This window comes from Mixophyes fleayi, chromosome 2, assembly GCF_038048845.1.
Source record: "Mixophyes fleayi isolate aMixFle1 chromosome 2, aMixFle1.hap1, whole genome shotgun sequence".
Classification (NCBI taxonomy): Eukaryota; Metazoa; Chordata; class Amphibia; order Anura; family Limnodynastidae; genus Mixophyes; species Mixophyes fleayi.
Genome location: NC_134403.1, coordinates 295,783,515 through 295,799,369, shown reverse-complemented (window position 1 = coordinate 295,799,369; position 15,855 = coordinate 295,783,515). Strand labels below are relative to the sequence as shown.

The window sequence follows — 15,855 nt, the reverse complement described above, 5'->3', positions numbered from 1 at the left end:
AAGTGGATGACAACAACCTACTACCCTAGATAGCCAGTAGGAGAGACAGGAATAGAATGTTGAGAGGCGGATCCACACAGAAGGTAACAATTGGAATCTGTACACGAGCAAATAGAATTAATAAATAGCCAAAGTCTGTATTTCTGCAGGCAGAATGAAGCCAAAATCAAACAAAGGGTTAAAAGTTTGAAATCCATATAACAGCAAACCGTATGAAACTCAACTCACTCAGAGGGTAAATGGTTGAAATCCATATCACAGCAACAGGATGACACGGAATTCACTCAGAGGGTAAATGGTTGAAATCTGTATACAGCAGACAGAATGAAGCAGCAAACAAACATCAACTGTAGTAATCTGGAACTAGGAAAGTGTTGCACTGGCAATTAGTTGAGTATAGGAGGAGAGTCTTATAGTCTGCAGAGGAAACTGGTGGATGAGATCAGGTGTTCATACTCAGCAGGATGTTTAGCAAATGTCTCACCCAAGATGGCAGCCTCCGGTACTGCAGACAGAAGGCACGCTTGTCCCATGGTAGAATGCTGCATTCGACCAGGAGGGAGATGTATGGTGATATGGTACCGCCGAGTGGTATAAACAGGACTAAGCCCCCGATTCGTGACACTCCATGCACATTGCATAAAATCAGGTGAATTTGTGCAAAAAAAAGCGCAAATAGCATTTGTGGTGCAAGGGCCACACTTTTAGGAATGATCTTGAGTAAGAAACCTTTAGCAAAAACCTTATAAACAAAAGTCATAAAAATTAAATTGTTCAATAAAGCCTGTTCTTAAAATACTGAAATATAACTTTGAAAATTAGTCACTTTCTTATTTTGTACAGTTTTAAAAATGTTTACCTTATTTTTAAGAGTTTGGGGAAAAAATATGTTTTATTATAATCATTATGTACCAAAGGGTCCTGCTGTAGTGGATTATGTTGGTGGTGGACAGCAGGACCCTTGGGCAGCACGGTGGCTTAGTGGTTAGCACTTCTGCCTCACAGCGCTGGGGTCATGTGTTTAATTCCCAACCATGATCTTATCTCTGGTAAGTCTGTATGTTCTCCCTCTGTTTGCGTGGGTTTCTTCCAGGTGCTCCAGTTTCCTCCCACACTCCAAAAACATACTGGTATGTTAATTGGCTAGTCTCTCTCTCTGTCTTTGTGTGTGTGTATATTAGTGAATTTAGACTGTAAGCTCCAATGGGGCAGGGACTGATGTGAAAGAGTTCTCTGTACAGTGCTGCGGAATCAGTGGCGCTATATAAATAAATGGTGATGATGATGATGATGGATGAGTTGACCAGCCACAACTCCATATGGCTCTTCCTATCCATGGCCCTAGCCAACCCAGATAATAGGAAGAGAAGAATTGTGGCAGGTGAGGGCTTCCAATTGTTCTGTTCGGTCACCCTTCTCCAGGCTGCACTTTTGCCAAGGATGTGCATGCATCATGGGGGGGGGGGGGGGGGGGGGATGGGGGGGGGGTGGGGGTTGTTCAAGAAGCACAGGGGCCTATGTTTTTCGTCGGTGGTCCGGTTCTTTGCAAGCATTCACTTAACTATCATATTCCAAAATACTTCTTTGTTTTTGTTTTATGATGTAGTCACTGCATATTTAATATATACAAAAGAGAGGAAAGACTATCCCCAGGATGAGAGGTTATCAGGGAATGGTTGGGGTGAATTTCTCATATGAAATTAAACTGGGTCTCTTTATCAATATTTGCCTATAAAACCTTCCCTGTCAAAAGCCCTGCAAAATATTTCAGTAATATCTTCAGCATGTTTGAGAGTTTGGGGAAAAAAAATATGTTTACCAACACTTTTCAGCCCTTCACTTGAAGAAATCTATTGCTCCATGGCAGCAATTTAACTATTGCGTAGACATCATCCTTAAAAATTTCATATGGGAGATACTAGTCTGCTCCTGAACTTGGCAGTGACTTTCTGACTGATTTAAGCTGGCCATAATGAATTAACTAAAATGCTGTGTATCAATTAATTTTAATTCAGTCAGAAAGTCGTGCCAAGTTCAGGACTAGAGACACATGGCACTGGAGTAATGAGATAAAAATCAACAAACCACTTGTTTGTGTGTAACTGTACCAAATTATTTGCATACAAAAGCTAAAAAATAAAATTGTCTTCAGCTTAATTTTCCCATATGGTCCTAACACTGCAGGCCTGATTGCCTACTTTCCCTGACTCCTAAATTTCATTAATGACGGGGCTAAAATGATGCGAAAGATGCGCCACAACACCACCAATGCACATGCCACTTGACCTCCCATCTGGGATCTTCCGGAGGGGAGAGTTACAGGACAGACATGGCCAGCTAGTCAGAGACTAAGAGCCCAAAAATATCTATAGATACTGCAAATAGCCACTTTTAATATGTGTGCATATACATACCATACGCACATACATTGAAAATGTAATATAATTTACAATATCTCGCTAAGCAAAAAAGAAAATATCCAATGTGATGATACCGGGTTTTCTGGCCCAATTCTACCCACTTCACCCTGGCTGGCCATCCACGGGTGCCTTCCTAAGCCAGGGAAGCCTACCCAGTACCTTCTATGGTTCTTATTAGTCACTCAGGCAAATGCATTTAGAAAAGAACAACAGTACATTTATTGTAATAAAAACAACACTAGAATATTGTGTACACACATTAAATAAATGCCAGGCAGGTTTACCGCATTATCTATTCATTACCCAACTAGCTTAAGGAGCTACAGTCACCTGACTGTCTGGACTTGACAACCCGTGGATCTGCCAATGTATTTCGTGATAGAGGATGGCAACTCTAAAACCAGCCACCCCGCAGCTTCCAGTGCCAAAATGAATATCCCCTCCCCCCCCCCCCCGGAGTGGCTCCTTATATCTAGGGTCTAATTTCCACAGTGTTTTCCCCTCCCTGGGCAATCCCCTTAGTCTATCCTTCTTAACCATTAGTGGGTGCTGTATCGGGGGTTGGAGGGGGAGTGGAGATGAGCTTTACTTCCACAGAAGGGCTCTAGACAAAATGTCTGAACTAGTCATGTTGAAAACAATGGATACTAATTGGCCTTCCCCCTCACCTGTATCCTGCAATATGATCCCTACACATAACCCCCCTGGCTTCACTTTATGGAAAATTAATAACAACCTCACTGCCACATCATCAATATACAATACACTATATATTTACAATGAGCTAAAATGTCCCCTTATCCACATGTAATTAGACACTGCAGTGGTATTCTGTTGAGCTGGGGAACAAAAGCAAGGGCTATAAAAAGTACTTGCTATAATCCACATTATGTGAGAAACGAGGTACAGGATGGTTACAGTGTTATCAAACTCGTTTCGTCACATCCAACATTGCCAAACTGTTCACAGTAATCATCAGCACAGCTCTGCACTGCAATGCTCTTAACTCGCTGCTGTGTCCAGCGGAGGAGGGTTGAAAGAACTACTAATCTCTTCTCACAGTAGCTAGCGTTGCTTCTTCATCCACAATCACAGTGGAGGAAACTGTTGAAGTAGTGATAATAAAAAGTCATAAATGGCCGGCATGCCTCTCAGACCTCTTCTCATGCCCCTTACATACCCATCAGATCTGCCCACATGTCATCAAACCTAACCAAATGCCCCTTGCAGGCTAATCAGAGCTCCCAACATGCCTTCAGGCCTTCCCACTTGCCCCTTACATGCCATCAAATATGTTCACATGCCCCTTACATCAGCATCCCTACATGCCATATTAGACCATCACACATGGCCCTTATATGTCAATAGACTTCTCTACATGCCATGAGATTTCACCACATGCCCCTTACATGCCCATTAGCATCCCTATGTGCCACAAGATCACCCCAAATGCCCCTTGTATGCCATCATACATCCCCACATCCTACAGCAGACCACCCAACATGTCCCGTATATGCCTTTAGATCTCCCCACATTTCATCATATCTCACAACATTCCCCTTACTTTCCTCTCACACTGCTCAGACAGCCTGCTCAGACAGCCGCTGGAGCCAGTGCAGAGGACTGATTAGTTAATCTGTGACACTGTGACCTCCCTGCATTGTGCAGGAGTCAGCTGGCTGTGGTCCAAGCTGCCCCTGTCGGTGCCCCATGATGAGGTCCTCTACCTGAATGGGAGCCACATTTAAAGTTCAAAGAGCCGCAGGTTGGCCACTGCTGCTCCAGGTTCTCTCAGAGGGGAGGTCCTAAAAGTAGGCAAGTATCATTGCAGGGATAATGTACAATACATCCTATCCACAGACCCAATCTCTGCCAGCTCTTGTCTTGTAGGAAATGGCTGGATGCAGGGCTGGCAGAATATGGTAAGCCCATTAAGTGTGGCAGGAGGGCACTGTGCTTTCTGGGGCATCTTGCCAGGCCACCTGCTCCAAAAAAAAAATTGTTTCACCGCAGACAGAGTGCACCCTAATATTCCATGTCCCCACTTTGAAGAATAAATTTCCGCCCCTACATCTCCAACCTCCTTTCTATCCACACATCCTTCCACCCCCTCCTCTCTGCCAATGACCACCGCCTCTATTAAAGTAATTTTGACGCTTACAAATAATCATTGTACAATGCGATTGTTGTGGTTCCAACGCATAAAGATATTTAATTGCAAAATATAGCAGGATTTACAGCAAGCTAATGCATAAAAGATGTCACAATCAAGCAATAAAAGATATTATAATCAAACAGGAAAGTATAAACACAAACCAAATATATTACATGTTAAGTAGTGCTTCACCCAGGCCCATGATTAGATATGGTCATGTTGTCTGTAATAAGGCTAAGAGATCTAGCTGGGGGAGCATCTTGCTTATATGCAGTTTCAGTATAGAAAAAAAATCACTGTTAATGTTACTATGTATGCAAATAACACTTACTGAGGTCTTCATTGGTCCAGGGTTAATCAGTGGCGCACGCAGGGGAGGTTTCTGAATCTCTAAAACCCCCCCCTGCGCTAACTAAGTGGCCACTGTCCTATACAGCAGCCACGGCGCTGTCAAAGAAGCGTCCGCGGCGGTGCTGTATTGTATACAGCACCGCCGCAGACGCTTCTTAGACAGCGCCTCGGCTGCTGTATAGGACAGCGCTGGCGAAACGGAGCTGCTGCCCATGCGCAGCAGCTCTCTCTCGTGGTTTTGGGTTTTTTACGGTCGGCGGGGAGAAACCCCCCCCCCCCCCAACAATGCTCCGTGCGCCCCTGTTAATGATATTCCAGTTGCCTGCTGGTCATAGGTCAGTTAATTTGATCCCTTCAATGGGTGAGGGGCAACTTTTCCCAACTGTTGTCTTGCTTTTACCACTGGCCTTGTCCGAGGAACCCCAGGGAGCCTAGGCGCACAGTTTGGGAACTGCTGGTCTAATATATACAACTTGAATTAGATATGCAGATGTTGAATGTTTACTCATGCGTTGAAATGTTTCCCCTCCATTCTCCCTTTATTTTTGTATTCTCATGTTAAATTTTATTAATAAAAATATGTTAAAAAAAAAATGTGTAAACAGAGTGCAGTATACCTGTCATCTGTTTGGATTCAGAACATTGCAGGCATGCTTGTTTTATGAGAGCAGTTTGACTTTCTCTCAGATTCCACCTTGTCTGTAGCATGTCACAGTGCAGAGCAAAATGTTGCAAGGGGCGTTTACAGCCTGTTTTTCTAGCAGGCAAACATTGTATGCTGGGCGTGTATATTGTCACCAGCTATCAGGGACAAGACAGTCTGGTTTGTCAGGTTTTTCTGTATATTGATCTGTGGACTCTTACAGTTTCTTTTCAGTGGGCATAATGGGCTTAAGAGGAAGCACAAAACAGTTTTCCATCTATACCTTTTTACATATTGGAACTACATAAGGTAAGACATATGACTTATAATTGTGGCGATATCAGTACTAATTTAAAGTATGTTTCTCTATCCTGAAATCCTGTTCCTTAATGAGTGGGTGGGCAAGTTCTATTACGTACATTGTTTATACTAATTATTTTTCTTATCATAGATAATGAATTAGGTGGAAAGGGGTTTAAGATGAATATGAAGAGATCACAAAATAATAGAGCAGGTTGCCATGATCGTAAATAACAAAAGGAAGATAAGTTTGTAAAATAATTCCTGTGATTCATAGAGTCACTTTTGCTGCTGATGTGTTTCAATACTTAGCACCTGTGTGTTTCAATACTTAGCACCTGTGTGTTTGTGTCATGTGTCCTTCAATAATGTTAATAAGGACCCTAGTTTTTTAAGATACAGGGGTCTATTTATCATTTGAACAATGATCATGGCAACAAGTCATATTATTTATTTGTTTATTTTTTATCGTAGCAATAACCAATTCATATCATATAAGTCATATTTTTTTAAAGTCTTTTTAGCTGTGACAGCAGTCTTTTTAGAATTGTGCATGTGTTCGTTAGCTTGCAGGTTTGGGCTCTGGCTTCCACAGAATAGATTTATTTATTGTTTTATTTTAAAAGTAAAAATTAATGAATTAAAAAATAATTTATTCAGAGAAGAATTATTTTTTTTTTATTTTTTTTTTTATGTTTTTAAGTTATTACCATATTGAGTATTTATTAAATAGGCTTGGGGAAGCCTTGGTCAGCATGACTTGGTGCCAGCAAGTTTATCGTTGGTTATGACACTATTGTCGCTGGCAGTAATCCCTGTAGGCAAAGCAACGAAGAATGCTATCGCTGGTGAAAGCGCTTTTCGCTCTTTGATATATGTGCTTCATAGTAATCTAGATCGGATTGCTGACCAATTCATGTATGTACAATCCTCCATACCTACTAATATAGCTTGTATCATCCTGTACAGTGGCCAAAAGTTTTGAGAATGGCACAAGTATAAGTTTGCTGCTTCAGTATTTTTAGTCCTTTTTGTCAAATGTTGCTATGCTATACTGAAGGAAAATTACAAGCAGTTCGTAAGTGTCAAAGGCCACCGTGCTGATTCTTGAGGATTGACCACAAGTTCTCAATGGGATTAAGGTTTGTGGAGTTTCCTCACCATGGACCCAAAATATCAATGTTTTGATCCCTGAGCCTCTTAGTTATCACTTTTGCCTTATGGCATGGTGCTCCATAGTGCTGAAAAGGCATTGTTCATCACCAAACTGTTCTTGGATGGTTTGGAGAAGTTGCTCTTGGAGGATGTTTTGGTACCATTTTTTATTCATGGCTGTGTTCTTAGGCAGAATTGTGAGTGAGCCCACTCCCTTGGCTGAGTAGCAACCCCACACATGAATGGTCTCAGGATGCTTTACTGTTGGCATGACACAGGACTGATTAAATCTGAGACAGGATGGACCGCCTATGCCACCCTGTCTGTTGTTGCTGGGAACTGGCTGGGCTTACTTTGCCACCGTTCCCTTTCGTTATCCCAAATGCGCCCTATAACCGCAGTAGCAGGGACTCACAAATTCTACCACCACTGGACTCCTTCACGGCATCCAGAACCGCGTTCCTTCTGGGTAACTGTCGTTGCTAGGGTACCCCTTTGCTGGTGTACCTGGGCTGGTACCCCTGACTTCTTCCTATAGATCAGGCTTGCTGTGGATGGATCCCCTCTGGCCTATCACACTTGTCAGAGCTGCTGGGTAGCGGGCAGAGCGGTGGTACCGCAAAGCTGGGTCCAAACCTCAGTACAGCCGGAAAGGATTAGAGTTGAGTCTAATCTGTAGGTCACAGGAATTTCAGCGTGGAAGAAGTTGTCAAGTATGTCTTTGAAGCAAGTGATGTTTATTTGCTTTCACACTGGTTTAAGGTACCAGTGCTGTTTTATACAGTTTTGGACACAGCCTTGCAGGGGGTAAGTCTGAGTTATTTTTAGTATCAGGATGCAGTGTGTTTCCTCAAACATGGATTTAAACGTAACAAAATTTTCAGTAATCTGTGATATCCTAAATCACATTGATCAAAGATTTCCTTTCACTTTAACCAGGATACAGGTAGCGGCTCCCTGTCGGGCTTTCAGGTCAGAACAGACATTTGACACTTCACATCAAAAGACTTAGGGCTAGATTTACTAAGCTGTGGGTTTCAAAAAGTGGGGATGTTACCTATAGCAACCAATCAGATTCTAGCTTTCATTTATTTAGTACTTTCTACAAAATGACAGCTAGAATCTGATTGGTTGCTATAGGCAACATCCCCACTTTTTCAAACCCGCAGCTTAGTAAATCTAGCCCTTAGTTAGCATTTGTGGTGTCAAGTGCCGCACTTACAGTTTAGAAGATCCAAGGACGCTTTGTCTTCACTCTCTGTTGCAACACTTGCCACCATGAATGGGAATTGCCAAGTACTGGTTAATATTCTGAATCTTCTAAACTGATCCGCTCCTTGTTGAATACGGATGTGCATATACCCGATGTATGACCATTTTTTTAAAGAATGCACATTGCGTACATTTTACGCTTCTTGATGAATGAGGCCAAGTGTGAGCAAATTCTGGCAAAATTGTTATTTCATAGCTATTTGTATTGGTGTGAACTTCTATCATGGAGATATCTGAAGTGTATTACACTTACCAATCAGAAGCAGAGATTACTATGAGGTTTACTATACTCAATGGTTGGCTAGACTTATTATAATCATTTCATACAAGTCATGGTAAGCCCCATTCTCCCCAAGTGTCTGTAAATTACGTAGATGCTTCTTATTGGCAGTAATACACACTACCACATATAACTAATTGAAAAGTTGTGGGCATTGTGTTATATTTTTTAGTTATATTAGCAATGGTGCACAACCTTCTAATTTAGCATATCGTGTACAGATTTTAAATCACTGCTTTGGTTTCAGTGAATTTGAAAAACAGACACTAAGGAGCCTATATATTAATCTACGGTGGTTAGGCTATTGCAGTGATAGTAAATCAGTTTATTAAGAAAATATCGCTGGGGCAGTTGAGTGATACTGGCCAGGAGCAGTAAGGCTTACCTTACCACTTCGCCCGGCCAGTCTCCAGGGATGTGCATGTGCGACACAGCCGGCTCACACAGAGGCAGAACTAGCGAGCTGTGGGCCACGGTGCAAGGAGGAGGGAACCAGAGCCCCAGACCCTCTGCATCTGCCATGCAGCGGGCCCCATTATTTCCATTGGCCCTGGTGCATGGCACCTGCCGCACCAATGGCTGTTCTGCCACTGGGCTCACACATGTGCAGTAGTACCGAAAGCCCAGGGTAGGCTTTTCATGGGTAGCTCTTGCCTGAGAAAACTGGTGAATCTCCACACTGTTAGTGATAGCAGTCTGTATGAAGAATGGATGATGGAGCAGAAAGGATCTTGCACTATTTATTTTTTTATTGTCATATGTTATGCATTCTCATTGTGTTGTCCTGAAAGGCCCTTGCTATCTTAAAAGGGATTTTTGATCCATTCTAAAGTCCCTTCTGATCTACATTCTATTCTGCTCAACACTAGCTTCAAGTGGAAGGTTTATGCATCCTGACCTCTACTGTGTTTGTTCTGAGTGCAACAATGTAAATATGTAGCTCTATTCCTCACATTGCTGTGTGAAACCCTTACTGGTGCTGTGTGGTCACTTGAGGTGCCATGATGTAGTGTTGTACTCCACTCTCTGCAGCTCCAGCTATGGCATGGGTGTGGCATCCGTGAAATGAGGATTACCTGAATAGTCAGGTGTTTAAAACAAAAATTCTTGGAGTGGACACTAGTGGTGGAGTGCAAAACCGCATAAATGTTGGGCTCCAGACCATCTCATAAAAGATAAGCGCACATTTTATTTCAGTACACGCTTGGAATGTGTTAGAGGTTCTTGCACTCCCCCACTTGTACTAATGCAATATCCATGGACGAACCTCCATACGTGCACACAACCCCCTACCCCAGGGGCCCTGTTGCACAACTTCTAGCTTTGCTGTGTAACTGCAGCGTGGCTACGACTCGGTATGGGAGCAATTTTCAAGGGGACTCTCCACCTGCTGCCGTACATACCATATTCCCAAATATCAGGGACCATCCATCATAGCGATGCTGATGCTGGCAACTACTTTTTAGTTTGCTGAACACACAGCTCTCTTAAAACATTTCCCTCATTGGGTGTAACTGTTGCAATGACAGCCCCCCTTCTTAATATGAGGGTATTTCTCCGGGGCTAACACAATCAGGGCTCCTCTTACTGCCCTCTGTGGCTTAGGAATGCCTGATTTTGAGATGCCTGATTGTGCAAAATAAGCCCATTTTTTCTGTATCCAAGTATAAGTAAGTATTTAATTAAATTATGTTTAATAGCTTTGTAATGTAAAAGGTAGTAACACTACATGATGGGTCACATATTTTAACATTTATTGGCATGTGCTTAAGTCATTCAGTATGCTCGTTCATTACTTCATGATGTCTTGTTTTTTGTTTTTTTTTTAATTACAGCAAAATAATTATTATAAAGGATTTGACCTTATTCCTCACAGTATGCAATTTTCTGTTGGCTTCCCTGGAAATAATGTTTTTATTTCTAAGTCTAAGTAAGCAAATTATTTTTTTTAGAAGATATATGACTTTCATTTCGTAGCTTATTGTATTGGTTTTCTCTTTTTTTATGGGTATTAGATGGCTTAAAACAGGAATACATAAAAGATGACTAAAATCTGATTGGTTGCTATAGGCAACATCTCCACTTTGCAAATCCACCGGAAACTCACAGCTTGATAAATTTACCCCCTAGGTTCCTATGTGTGTGTATACATATGGGCATACTTTGCCACCCGGTATTTTTTTCTAGATTTGGTAAGCCCCTCATAGAAACAATAACCTTGTTTAGCATGTGCTCACATCTGCATTACTTGATTTTTGTTTCACATTAATTGTCATTTATGAAAACACAGAAGCACAAATGTGTGTGGTGGGCAGTGGCGAGGGAGGGAGGCTGGAGGGAAGGGTGTATTATTCTTTTTTTTTTATGGATTCGCACATGACGCCCAACTCACAAGATTGAAGAGCTGTAACGGGTGGGGTTTACAAAACCAGATGGAGTTTCGCCACAAAGCGGTTGTTTGTGGGCATGAAGTGGACGTTTCTGGGTGGAGTTTGTACCGATCAGGGTAGGGCTTTTTTTAATCTCGATTTTGTGTTGGGTGGTATGTAATAAGGTGCCCATAGGTAGAGGCTTGAGGGAATGCAAAATATAGCTTCTTATACTGGGATCTAGGCCGATCAGGAATTTCCTGGCTTAATGTGGGCAAGGCACAATAAAGTGCATCACACTATTCACACATGTAATTGAGATTTTGTGATGTGATATCAGATATGAGCTTCAAGGAGTGGAGATTGCAAATGTGGGGGCATTTTTGCAGCTACTGGTAGCCACAGATCTGTATATTTGATAACAAAACAACTTTATTTATACACATGTTCAGAGGTGAGGCAGATCGGGATCATTACTTTCTGTGGAATGCTTTTCTGCACATTTATTCTGTATTCAAATACAAATGTAATAAACACATTCAAATGTGATGTGTATTAAAAACAGAGCCAAGATCTCTTTACTGTCATGATCAAGACTTTAATAATGTTCCAGCGATTTTAGGAGTAACATGTGAATGCTGTAAGTAATTTAGAGGGTGGTTCAAATATAATAGTAGGTATGACTTCGAAGTGACATTTGTACTTTTGCTGGCATGCAAATTCCCAATGGACTTACAAAGTGCATATTTGTAAAAGAGAAAAGTGGGCATGGTCCTTGTTGTTCTCCCAGGGGTGAAATAGGTACAAAATTAAATGTGCTACATATTCACTTGTTTTGCATTTATCAAATTATCTTCATTTCTATGGCACTATTCCTCCTTCTGCATTAACAGTATTATACATCATAGCACGGTGGCTAAGTGGTTAGCACTTCTGCCTCACAACACTGGGGTCATGAGTTCAATTCCTGAACATGACCTTATCTGTTTGGAGTTTGTATGTTCTCCTTGCGATTGCGTTTGTTTCCTCCCACACTCCAAAAACATACTAGTAGGTTAATTGGCTGCTATCAAAATTGGCCCTAGTCTCTCTCTGTCTGTATGTGTGTGTGTTAGGGAATTTAGACTGTAAGCTCCAATGGGGCAGCGACTGATGTGAACGAGTTCTCTGTACAGCGCTGCGGAATCAGTGGCGCTATATAAATAAATGGTGATGATATTAGCTACAATATGAATTCTTATACTGGATCAATTTGTATTTTAGATTTCGGGCTATTTTAGAGCTTAAACATGTGTGATGTGAGCAGTTCACGTGCTATCTCCTGCTGCTGTCCAGTTATAGCGATAAATATTGTAATGTGGCTGGAGGCTTCTTACCCTTTTAAAATATGTGCTATGTTCCAAATATATTTAAAATGTTTTGTTTAAATAAGTCAATTCCTTTGACTGACATTTTAAATGTTGCTTTTGTTTTATAAATAAGAAATCTCAAAACAAAGCAGCAGCTCAGATACCTCCCTATGTGTCACCCCTTAGCTCCAAAATAAAAAAACCCAAAAACGTCCTTTTTTTCTACAGTTAGGTCCATATATATTTGGACATGGACACAATTTTTTACATTTTAGCTGTTTACCAAAACATATTCAGCTCACAGTTATAGAATGAATATGGACCTAAAGTACAGACTTTTAGCTTTAATTTGAGGATATTCACATCCATATTGGAGAAATTGTTTAGGTTTTACAGCTGATTAATTTGTAGCCCCCGCCCCCTTTTTCAAGGGACACAAAGTGATTGGAATATTGACTCAAAAGCTGTTTTATGGACAGGTGTGGGCTATTCCTTTGTTATTTCTTTGTCAATTAAGCTGGAAAATGTTCTGGAGTTGATTTCAAGTGTGGCATTTGGAAGCTGTTACTATGAACCAACAACATGCAGTCCAAAGAGCTCTCAAGGCAATCAGAGAGATAGCAGGAGCCTTAGGAGTTGCCAAATTTGGTGCATTCTGAGTAAAAAAGAATGCTCTGTTGAGCTCGGCAACACAATGGCCTGGACATCCATGGAAGACAACAGTGGTAGAGGATCCTTTGCCTTGTAAAGAAATTTTTTTTTTTACTTCTGCACAACATCAAGCCAAATGAATAACACTCTACAGGAGGTAGGCATATCATTATCCAAGTCTACCATTAAGAGAAGACTTCACGTGAGCAAATACAGAATTTTCACAACAAGGTGTAAACTATTCATAAGCCTTGAGAACAGAAAGACCAGATTAGATTTTGTAAAAAAAAAATCTAAAAAAGCCAGACCAGTTCTGGAACAACAATCTTTTGGACCAATGAAACTAAGATCAACCTGTACCAGAATGATGGGAAGAAAAAAGTATGGATAAGGCTTGGATATGCTCATGATCTGAAACATTAGTGACCCGGTGCCATTGGAAACCATACATATGCCCATGCCTTTACACTGCCTCCACTACCACATCATCTGTAAAACAGTGGTGGAGGCAGTGTCATGGCATGAGTATGTGTATGGCTTCCAATGGCACCTGGACACTAGTGTTTATTGATGATGTGGTATGTTTCAGATCATCGATGATGTAAATTTTTGAACCATATAGTGATATACTGTCTGCTCAGCCAAATTTAGCAAGGTTGATTGGACGGTGCTTCACATTACAGATGGACAATGAATAAAAACATATTGTGAAAACACCCCAGGAGTTTTTTTATATTTCTTTATTTTAAAATTGTTTATATGTAGATTTTGTCACACAGTAGACAGGTAAACAACTGTAGCCCAAGAATGCAACACCAAGTTACTTTGTGAATTGGATAACAGAGTAACAAGAACAAGTCCACTTGGGCCGGTTAAAAAACATAAACAGGTAGATGAATTTCGCAACAATATAACTGTGAAGAGCCTTAAAGGGATGTTGGAGAGTGTGGTGCTGTATGCAGTAGTGAGGACTTGGGAAAGGGGAGAGGTGGGGGATGATGGAGGGTGGAGGTTAAGACCAGGTCTGAGCCCCAGGACTTTTTTTAGGCAAAGTAGTGGAATATTCTACAATGCATTTCACATTTGAAGACAAAACTAAAGACAGAAAGACCCACAAACAGGTGAAGACAGCTACAGTAAAGGCCTGGCAAGGCATACCAAAGGAGGAAAGCCAGCATTTGGTGATGTCCATGGTTTCCAGACTTCAGGCAGTCATACAAAGTATTGAAAATGAACATTTTATTTATGATTATGTTAAGTTGTCCAATTACATTGGAGCCCCTGAAAATAGAGGACTGTGTATAAAAATGGTTGCTATACCTAAAAGTATCATATGATATATTTGTTCAACCAGAGGCGGAACTATTGAGCTGTGGGCCCCAGTTCAGGTAGGCTTGGAGGATGGAACCGGGGCCACCAACCCTCTGCATCTGCCATGCAGCAGGCCCCATTACCTGTACGGCCCCCTGTGCACTGCACCAATGGTAGTTCCTCCACTGTGTTCAACCCCTTGAAGTAAAGCTGAAAGTCTGCACTTCAATTGCATCTCCATCATCATCATCATCACCATTTATTTATATAGCGCCACTGATTCCGCGGCGCTGTACAGAGAACTCACTCACATCAGTCCCTGCCCCAATGGAGCTTACAGTCTAAATTCCCTAACATTCACACAGACATAGAGGGAGAGACTAGGGTCAATTTTGATAGCAGCCAATTAACCTACCAGTATATTTTTGGAGTGTGGGAGGAAACCGGAGCACCCGGAGGAAACCCACGCAAACACAGGGAGAACATACAAACTCCACACAGATAAGGCTATGGCTGGGAATTGAACTCATGACCCCAGTGCTGTGAAGCAGAAGTGCTAACCACTTAGCCACCGTGCTGCCCATGTTTTTGTTTCAAATCCATTGTGGTGGAGTACAGAGCAAACATTATGAAAATTGTGTCACTGTCCAAATATTTCCGGACCCAGCTGTACATATGGCACGAATATTGCTTTATTTGATTAATTCACAATGGTACATATTTTATGCAGGTTTGCTGTCTTTGCCTTCATCTATCTATGACGACTTCCCAGTTTATATTCCTCTGAGTGTAAAATATGTAGTGCAGTTACATTTTTATCTTTACATTCAGTTAGGCGGAACCAGTTACTCCTGGTCTTTTATACTTTTTCTATATAGTTGCATTTGTTTACATACAGCTGGTTGAGCCTCACAAACCATATTATATATTACAGAGTAATGTTGTCATACTTAAAGTAATATGTACTTAAACTTCCTTCTAAGAAATATTGTGTTTGCACTACCACCCACACCTACTAAACATACTTGAAATTTTTCTACTCACTATAATGGTTTTATGTGCTGTACTATTGCTAGAAAGATAGAACTTCACAGATATTTCCTTAGCATACCTCATTACCATGCATGTCTTAATATTTCTTTTTTATTATTTGTTTTTTACATAATGCAAGGTATCTCTATAAAGTTTCTATTTTGTTGTTGGTTAAGGTACCGTGATTTGGAATCAAACAGTAATTATTACAGAGTTATGCTCTGAGAAGAAAAGTTGGTACTTAGCACTAGTATCTGGTCACTTTAAAAAAAAAAAAAAAAATGGTCTCACTATCGTCAGCCCATATTGGGGGAGGCGTATGTGCCTGGAACCTCCCTCAAAGACCAGCCTTGCTCTTTAGAATATAAAAGCTTATTGCACTGCCATTTTTCTAGCAATTGCTCACCCTCTGATTTGCAGGGCAATGTAAATTGTCAGTTTTTCCTGAGCACAACATATATAATATCAGCTGTATATCCTATATGTAGTATTTGTAGAGATTAGAGTATTTATTTATGTGCAAATAATATTAATATTTTGATGAAAGGCAAAGTTGGATCTCCCTGG

General features: G+C 41.1%; 1 protein-coding gene across 10 annotated transcripts in view; it reads left to right on the top strand.

Annotated features, from left to right (window-relative positions):
• The window catches only part of SYTL5 (synaptotagmin like 5), a 138,214-nt gene that overhangs the window by 57,286 nt on the left and 65,073 nt on the right, over window positions 1-15,855 (top strand). The window contains exon 1 of one of the 10 annotated variants that reach the window (XM_075196439.1): window positions 5,748-5,878. The exons of the other annotated variants lie outside the window; for them this stretch is intronic. The gene's annotated coding sequence lies outside the window, so the exon portion shown is untranslated. Of the gene's footprint in view, window positions 1-5,747; window positions 5,879-15,855 lie in introns of those variants that run through there. 10 annotated transcript variants of the gene reach the window in all.